The sequence below is a fragment of the Gadus morhua genome, chromosome 20 (genome assembly GCF_902167405.1).
Source record: "Gadus morhua chromosome 20, gadMor3.0, whole genome shotgun sequence".
NCBI classification, from domain to species: domain Eukaryota; kingdom Metazoa; phylum Chordata; class Actinopteri; order Gadiformes; family Gadidae; genus Gadus; species Gadus morhua.
The window spans coordinates 8,200,360-8,207,951 of record NC_044067.1 but is presented as its reverse complement, the minus strand read 5'-3'; positions in this window follow the sequence as shown (position 1 = coordinate 8,207,951).

The following is a 7,592-nucleotide window of genomic DNA, read 5'->3' as shown; positions in this document are numbered from 1 at the left end:
TTTTCAATATCACGGTTACTAAAGTGTACTGTTTAAAATTGGCACCATGTCATACATAGGGCCTTAATGACTTAATGAAAAGAGCATACGGTATTAATATTGAAGGTTCACTTCCAGAAAGAGGCCCGTGTTAGAGTGGTCCGATCGGTGGGTTTAAGGATCACAGCCACGCCCGACAGCACAATGACCAACCGCCACAACAGTGTCATACTGAGCGGCACGGATGGCTACCCTGAGGCCAGCATCGACATCCTCAAATACGAGTGGAAATGCGGTGAGAACCCGATTATAAACACTTAAACACAGCCACAGAATCTCAGACTCTCTCAGACTTCTCAGGTCAGAGCAGAAACCCTCCAACCCTAGGCCCCTATTTAAAAAGAGTATTAGTGGGAGGCAAAATCTCATGTTATGTAAAAAGCAATTTTATTTGTCATATTGTAGTTTATTCATATTTTAAAATGTGATCTCTTCATAATGCCTCTTATTAGTGTCCTGTCCCTCTCTTGCCTCCAAATTACCCATCTGTGATGAATAAATGACGTTCACATCTTGTGTCATTTTGCCCTCTGCCCTCTGTCCAAATATAGCTGGTTGTGTTGAGTGGTGTTCTAGTGCCAGGATGATCTAAGACCTTGGACCTCTTTCCACAGATCACTGTAGATGCCAAGATGTGTGGCCGACCATGATCCATGAGGTGACTAAGGACTGCCTCCCGAATCCGTTTGAATATTACGAATACAACCTTTTTGTGTACGACAACGAAGGCAACCCAAAGGACTTTGGATCGACGTGTATCACTGTTTCACCACCTAAATTCCCCTCCACGACAATAGGGTACGTTCCATGTACTCTAAACGCAGGTTCAAGTTTAAACATAAGAAGTTTTCCATTAGGTAGGTACACGATTCTCTACTAAAGAGAACGACTGAGGATCTGCATGAAGTGAGGTTGATGTGTCGTTCAAATGACTATAACAGGAGAACTGCAGATACTGGAGAACCAATCTATTGCGAATCAACACGCAACAGATCGGCCATCTGTTGCGTGTTGTAGGCCATCTGTTACTTACAGCGGCTATTCAACTATTCAATATTAGATGTAAGCGATAAGTAGCATGATATGGATGTTTTTTACTGTTGTATCATGCATCACTATAAGTAGATCAAACCCGATGCGAGAGCCACAAAACATGATATTTTTGTTGTTTTTTGTTTGGTTTGATGTTCCTTACGATCTCTCTCAGGTGTGATAGTGGTTGTGACACAGTCAAAGTGGACACTGATGTAAGGGTCACACTGCAGTGTCGGGAAGACTGCCCCACTGTGGTCTGGAACATCGAGGATCCCAACAGCGAAGACAGCTTGGCAAGTTGATAAAAAATATCCTTAAAAGATGTATGTCGTATCGTAAAAAGCATTGTATCGCCCATAAAAGCACCTGGTTGAAGCTAGTTACTCTTTTCAAAGGTTGGGTCAATGAGTTGCTACCAGTCATCAGGCAAGAGGCCCCTGAAAGACCCAAAGATGGGTGGGAAAGATTACACTGTGGGCAAGGAAAGACTGGCAGAGGCCTTGGCTAGTGGTCGGAATCTCACTGTTGTCGCCTACGGTGAGTATGCATGCTACATCTATGCTGATAGCCATATATAGAGACAGATGGATGCAGATTGTGTCAATCTTCAATATAAAACAATGCTGCATAGGGATTCCTGAGTTTCAGTTGGATTGTATTTAGTTAAGGCACATTTTACTAACCCACTCTCTGCAGACTTTCTGATGCGCATGTTGACACACAGCCAGGTACAAATGGATGGATCATGATAACGATGGTTAGCCAAAAAAACAATGTTGTGGAGGTGCACCAAACAGTATCAGTAACTGTCAACAGGAGACTTTCAACAAAGCTCCCGTCAGCGTCTCCAATCCTCCCCTCATCAGGGCAACTATGAATTTAGCTTTACTCTACCCATGATGTCGAGTGAGAGTCAAGAATGTATGATGGATAGATCCGCCTATCAGGCAGCGACTCATTTTCTCAGGAACTGCATCGGGCTTACTGATAAATACACATATACCAGTGTGAATGCATCCAACTCCATTTACGTCTTTAGAGAGTGAAATAACCTATTATTCTTGTTGCCGGATCGTCTACACATCTTATCACAAATGATTAGTGTTTACTATTTATGGTACATGTATATTCATCGTAGTACAAAGTTGACTATATCTATTGTTTTGGTTTTACACCATACTTTTTTTTAAATGTTATTCAAGCCAATTCAAATATTCATTTATTGTTAATTTATTGCAACTGTAAATGACATGCGGTTTTTCTCTTACACTATAGGAACAAACGTTGATGGATATGCAACATACACTATCGATCTTGTCGGCACTTCCACTACTAAATCTAGAAAAACCAGGGGGGCTCCAAACCTTAGGAAAAAGGATGATGATGATGATGATGATGATGATGATGATGATGATGATGATGATGATGATGAGGATGATAAGAAGGAAAAGGAAGATAAGGATAAGAAGGAAAAGGAGGATAAGGATAAGAAGGAAAAGGATGATAAGGATGATAAGGATAAGAAGGAAAAGGAAGATAAGGATAAGAAGGAAAAGGATGATAAGGATAAGAAGGAAAAGGATGATAAGGATAAGGATGATAAGGATAAGGATGATAAGGATAAGAAGGAAAAGGATGACAAGGATAAGGATGATAAGGATAAGAAGGAAAAGGAAGATAAGGATAAGGATGATAAGGATAAGGGTGATAAGGATAAGAAGGAAAAGGATGATAAGGATAAGGATGAAAAGGAAGATAAGGATAAGAAGGAAAAGGAAGATAAGGATAAGGATGATAAGGATAAGAATGATGAGGATGATCAGGATAATGAGGCTGATAAGGATAAGAATGATCAGGATAATGGGGATGATAAGGATAAGAATGATCAGGATAATGGGGATGATAAGGATAAGAATGATCAGGATAATGGGGATGATAAGGATAAGAATGATCAGGATAATGGGGATGATAAGGATAAGGATGATCAGGATAATGGGGATAATGAGGATGATCAGGATAATGAGGATGATAAGGATAAGGATGATCAGGATTATGAGGATGATAAGGATAAGGATGATCAGGATAATGGGGATGATCAGGATGAGGATGATAAGGATGATAATGATCAAAATGATGATAATGACCCTACGGATGAAAATGATGATGAGGATAAGGACGATACTCCAAAACCTCCATCATGTGAAATCTCACCTTCAAAAGGAACTGTTCTTACGGGTTTCAAGATTAGCTGCAAAAGTGAAAGAGAATGCCCAAACTGCAAATACCAATTTAAGACCTCAACGGGTAAGTCGTTTAAAATTACAGTGTTTGTGGATAACATAAAAAATCGTATTAATAAGAATAACTACATCTATATTCAATTGGATGTACCATCCAAACCGTGTAATAATATCAAACGAGTGCATACATTCTCAGCCTATGATGGCTCCTGTGGGGATCGAACCCCTAACCATGACCTTTAGCCAAGTTGTTTAAAGTACCAAGTTTAGCTGCGCCACAAGACCCCAATCATTTCTAAGATCTCTTGGTTGTGGAACCATAAGCCAGCCAAGTTTGCTCATGAATTGCCCTACACTTGATGTTCTAGTGGGGAGGAACTAAACAACATTATTGAAATAATGAAGCCGAGAATTTTTAGATACTTGGGTCAGAGATGGTTCACTTGAGTTAGAGAGGGTTAAGTTGAGGTATTGGGCTGCAGATAGTTAACTTTGGGTATTAGACTAGAGATGGTTAAGTTTAGGTTTTAGGTTAGAGATGGTTAAGTTTAGGTACTAAGTTAAGGGAAGTTTTTGTTTAGGCATTGGGTTAAAGAAAGTTTTTACTTGGCTGGGGGGTGCCTGTTTAGTCTCATGTTCTACTGTCGGTTATGTTGTCTGTAGTGTGTTTTACCGTTGTCCCTTCGCAGGTGTCCATCTGTACTGTGGTGACAAGAGTGAAGTCAAATCTCTGTTCCTTCCGGCTGGACTGAGAGATTCAGAGAACAAGGTGACCATCGACGCCACCATACAAGGAAGTAGCATCAGCATGATAGCAGAGGTCGGTCAAACCATTGATTCAACTGATATGTATGTGAATTCCTGATATTTTTCAATGCGTCACTATCTTCTACAGATACATGTTACATTATGGAGCAGGGCTCTGACCCCACTGCCTACAAGGCTTCACATTCTATTCAGTGGGAGCTCCCATCATTCATTGCTTCAACGTTCAATCCATCTCCCTCTCCCAAGTTTTATATTATTTATAGTTATATTTGTTTCCCTTTCCAGAACAAATTTTGTTCATAATATAAATCTGACCCGACTGAATACAGAGATGCAGAACACGCATGAATTTCCATGTGGACGTTGAATACAAGTATGAAATTGAAATAAATAAAAGCTGAATCCTAGTGGGACATTTGACGCATTGAATTCATTGTAAGTGGCTTTGACTAAAATGCTAGATTAAACATCGTCAGAGCAGCCATGCGTTTTCACAGAAGCACCAAAGGAGATGCTGTGAACCGGTTGGTCATTTCATTGCATCATTGATGGGTTATTGTAGCGCTGCTCTGTGGCGACGCGATACACACTGCATTGGTAAACGCAGAGAGGTGGGAGACAAAGGGCCTCAGACGCAGGAACCTCCATCCCTAGAGTCTCGAGTCGCCCCCCCTTCCAGCTGTGAGGCAGCAGGGCTAACCCCTGGCGCTGTCTGGGACGTGTGTCTGTGAGCAGGTTATAGAGCCAACCGACATTCCCAGTGGGGGGGACCTGCAGGCCGTGTGGGACGGGGCCGTGGCTGACCTGGAGGAGCAGGGTCTGCTGGCCATCGAGACCCTGGCCCAGCTCATCCAGTCCGTGGGCAAACAGCTCCTCCGACAGACGGACAAATCCCAAGCGAGCCCCAGGATGAAGGTGATCCCGTGAACACACGCACAAAGCCATGCGTGATGTACTAAGTCAGTTCTAAATGATGAACCTGATGACCTAAATATATTTTAGCACAGTGTTTCCCAACATTCAGCTAATATACAAATTAGTTGCGGGAGAATGCTGATGAACATCATTTTAAAAGTTAGAAAGGTCTCATAAAGCTCCTGTTTAATCAAACAAAGATGCAGACCCAAACAAGGTGGGAAACAAGTGCTTACGATGTTTCTATGTGAAGAAATGTATAGTTTTTCTGTGTAATGCTGTGCTTGTTTGACACCCTTGAAGCTACCTGTTCGGGTATGAGTTGAGCGTTTGGTTCACAGTTGTGGTTTGGCTCTGCAGCTTTGGGAGAAGATGTTGCAGCTACTAAAGCAGACGAACACGAGAGCCCTATGTGCCACCACGAACAAGAACAAGCTGAATGCTGAGGTCCTGGGGTCCATCACACCGCTGGGCGAAGAGTTCAACCTTGCCCAGCAGGTGCCTTTTGTTTATGCTAATCCACAGGCAGGAATCTTTTTTCTGTTGGTACGCAAGATTATGCGCAAGGTTATACTAATTACGCTCAATATTTTAGTTGCTACCATCGTATTTTTAAATTTTTTAAAAACATCAAAACAGTGTAGAAACTGTTGTCCCATTCAGAAGCTGCTGTTAAGTCGACAGGGGATAAAATACCCCAAAATTCATTAGAATGAGAGCAGCATAACTAGGAATGTTCCTTCCAAGCACACACAGCATAAATGACAAAGGTGATACACTGCCTTAAAGACTCGCAGCAACCCCTTCGTTAAGGCCTTGTTAATATACCAGCAAAAACCTCCACAACAGTGTTCTTTAAGGTGAATAGGCGCTGGGTAGCCTATAGTTAAGGCCGTCTGAACCCCAAAAGGTACGGGAATTGATCCCGGATGTCCATAGGATCAGGATCAGGCTCTCCTAAGGGAGGTTCTTTACCTGCTGCCGAATGACAATGTAAAAAAGTCAATGTTTCACTCTGGGTCGCTGTCGTTAAAGCATCTGCTGAATTAGTAAATAGAATGGACACTGGTTCGAGGATTCAATAGAGCAGACCCTTTCAATTTATTCTTCACCCCTGAGCAGAATAATACCCAGGCAATTCAACACAATTAGAATGATAGCAATGGCCTTGAGCCGGGCAAATAAACCAGACAATGTTTACCTTCCTTATATAAATAGATGTGGGTTTCTCAGAACAACAGTATGTGGTTTAGTTCATTCAAAGCACGAGTTTCGATGGGTTTCGTCAGAGGCTATAAACAACAAGTAGCTCATTAAGAAGGATTTTCCCTTTCGAACTCAAAAGCAGAGCTAAAAGGACTTGTGGCTTTTCTGTTTATTTTCCCTATTCAAGAGAAAACTGGCCTCAATGGCGCAGGGCCTGAGCTCATCCATACTCTCTGGGGACAAAGGCAATGACGTGGAGACACTGTCATTAGCTGGTTCAATTGTGAACATCATCAGCTACATACTTGACTCCGCCTCTGAGGCAAGTGCCCCTACCTTCTACTGATTAAACACACGTTGAACTTTCATTTCATCCTATGAAATACAAATCAAGATCAAATGAGATACACACACTTTTTCCAATCTACGAATGTGACACATGACCTGAAGACGTTGCACTCTGCTGTTGGCTATAACCAGTACTCAATGTTCTTTTCTTTGCAGAAAGAGGTTTTGGATGTTCTTCTTGACACACTTGACACGGTACAGAATGCCCTGCTGAGGGACAAACAGGTTGATTCCGGGCCTGTAAGTGTCCATGCAGCGGGCGTTGGCCTGCTTGTCAATAGGTAAGCCCAGGGCTCCACTCAACATGCTTTGCGCAACGCCATCAAGTTGCTATTGTTAACCAATTCCGCAAGGAACGCCACAAGTTGATTTATTATTTGCGCATGCAAAACAATCAAAGAATAAATTACAAAGATATCTAAATATCTAACTAGCCATCTAATTATTTCTCTTCATTTCTCAGGGTCAGTCCAGGCAAAGGACTCACAGATCCTATAGTTGCTCCAGACCCAAACTCTCCTCGGTTTACGTTCCCACCCGTCATCACTGAGCTCCTCTCAGCCTCGGCCGTGGTAGACGTGCGAGTAAGCCAACGATCCATTTGAATCCCCTCCCTGCACTATCGGGGCATCTTTTCAATGATTGGTATGGGGAATCCATCTTGCCTGTCAAACACTGGTGGATCAAATTAAATAAATCTTAACGGCAGATAAATTATTTTCCGATCTTTTCTGTCCTCTCTTTTATTGACTCTTGGATCATCCCTAGCGCAGCTTTAATGAGATGCATCTTAACTCACTGTAATTGTAGTTGTTTTGGCTAAGAGTGTCTAGACATTCACTAATTAGTGAAACCTTTCTCTGTACATTCTACGACAGTGTTACATGGAGGTTTCGTGATTGGTTTTGATTTGTTTCTCTCCCTCTCCCACTCCCTCTCCCTCTCTCCCTCTCCCTCTCTCCCTCTCTCCCTCTCTCTCTCTCCCTCTCCCTCTCCCTCTCTCTCTCTCTCTCTCTCTCTCTCTCTCTCTCTCTCTCTCTC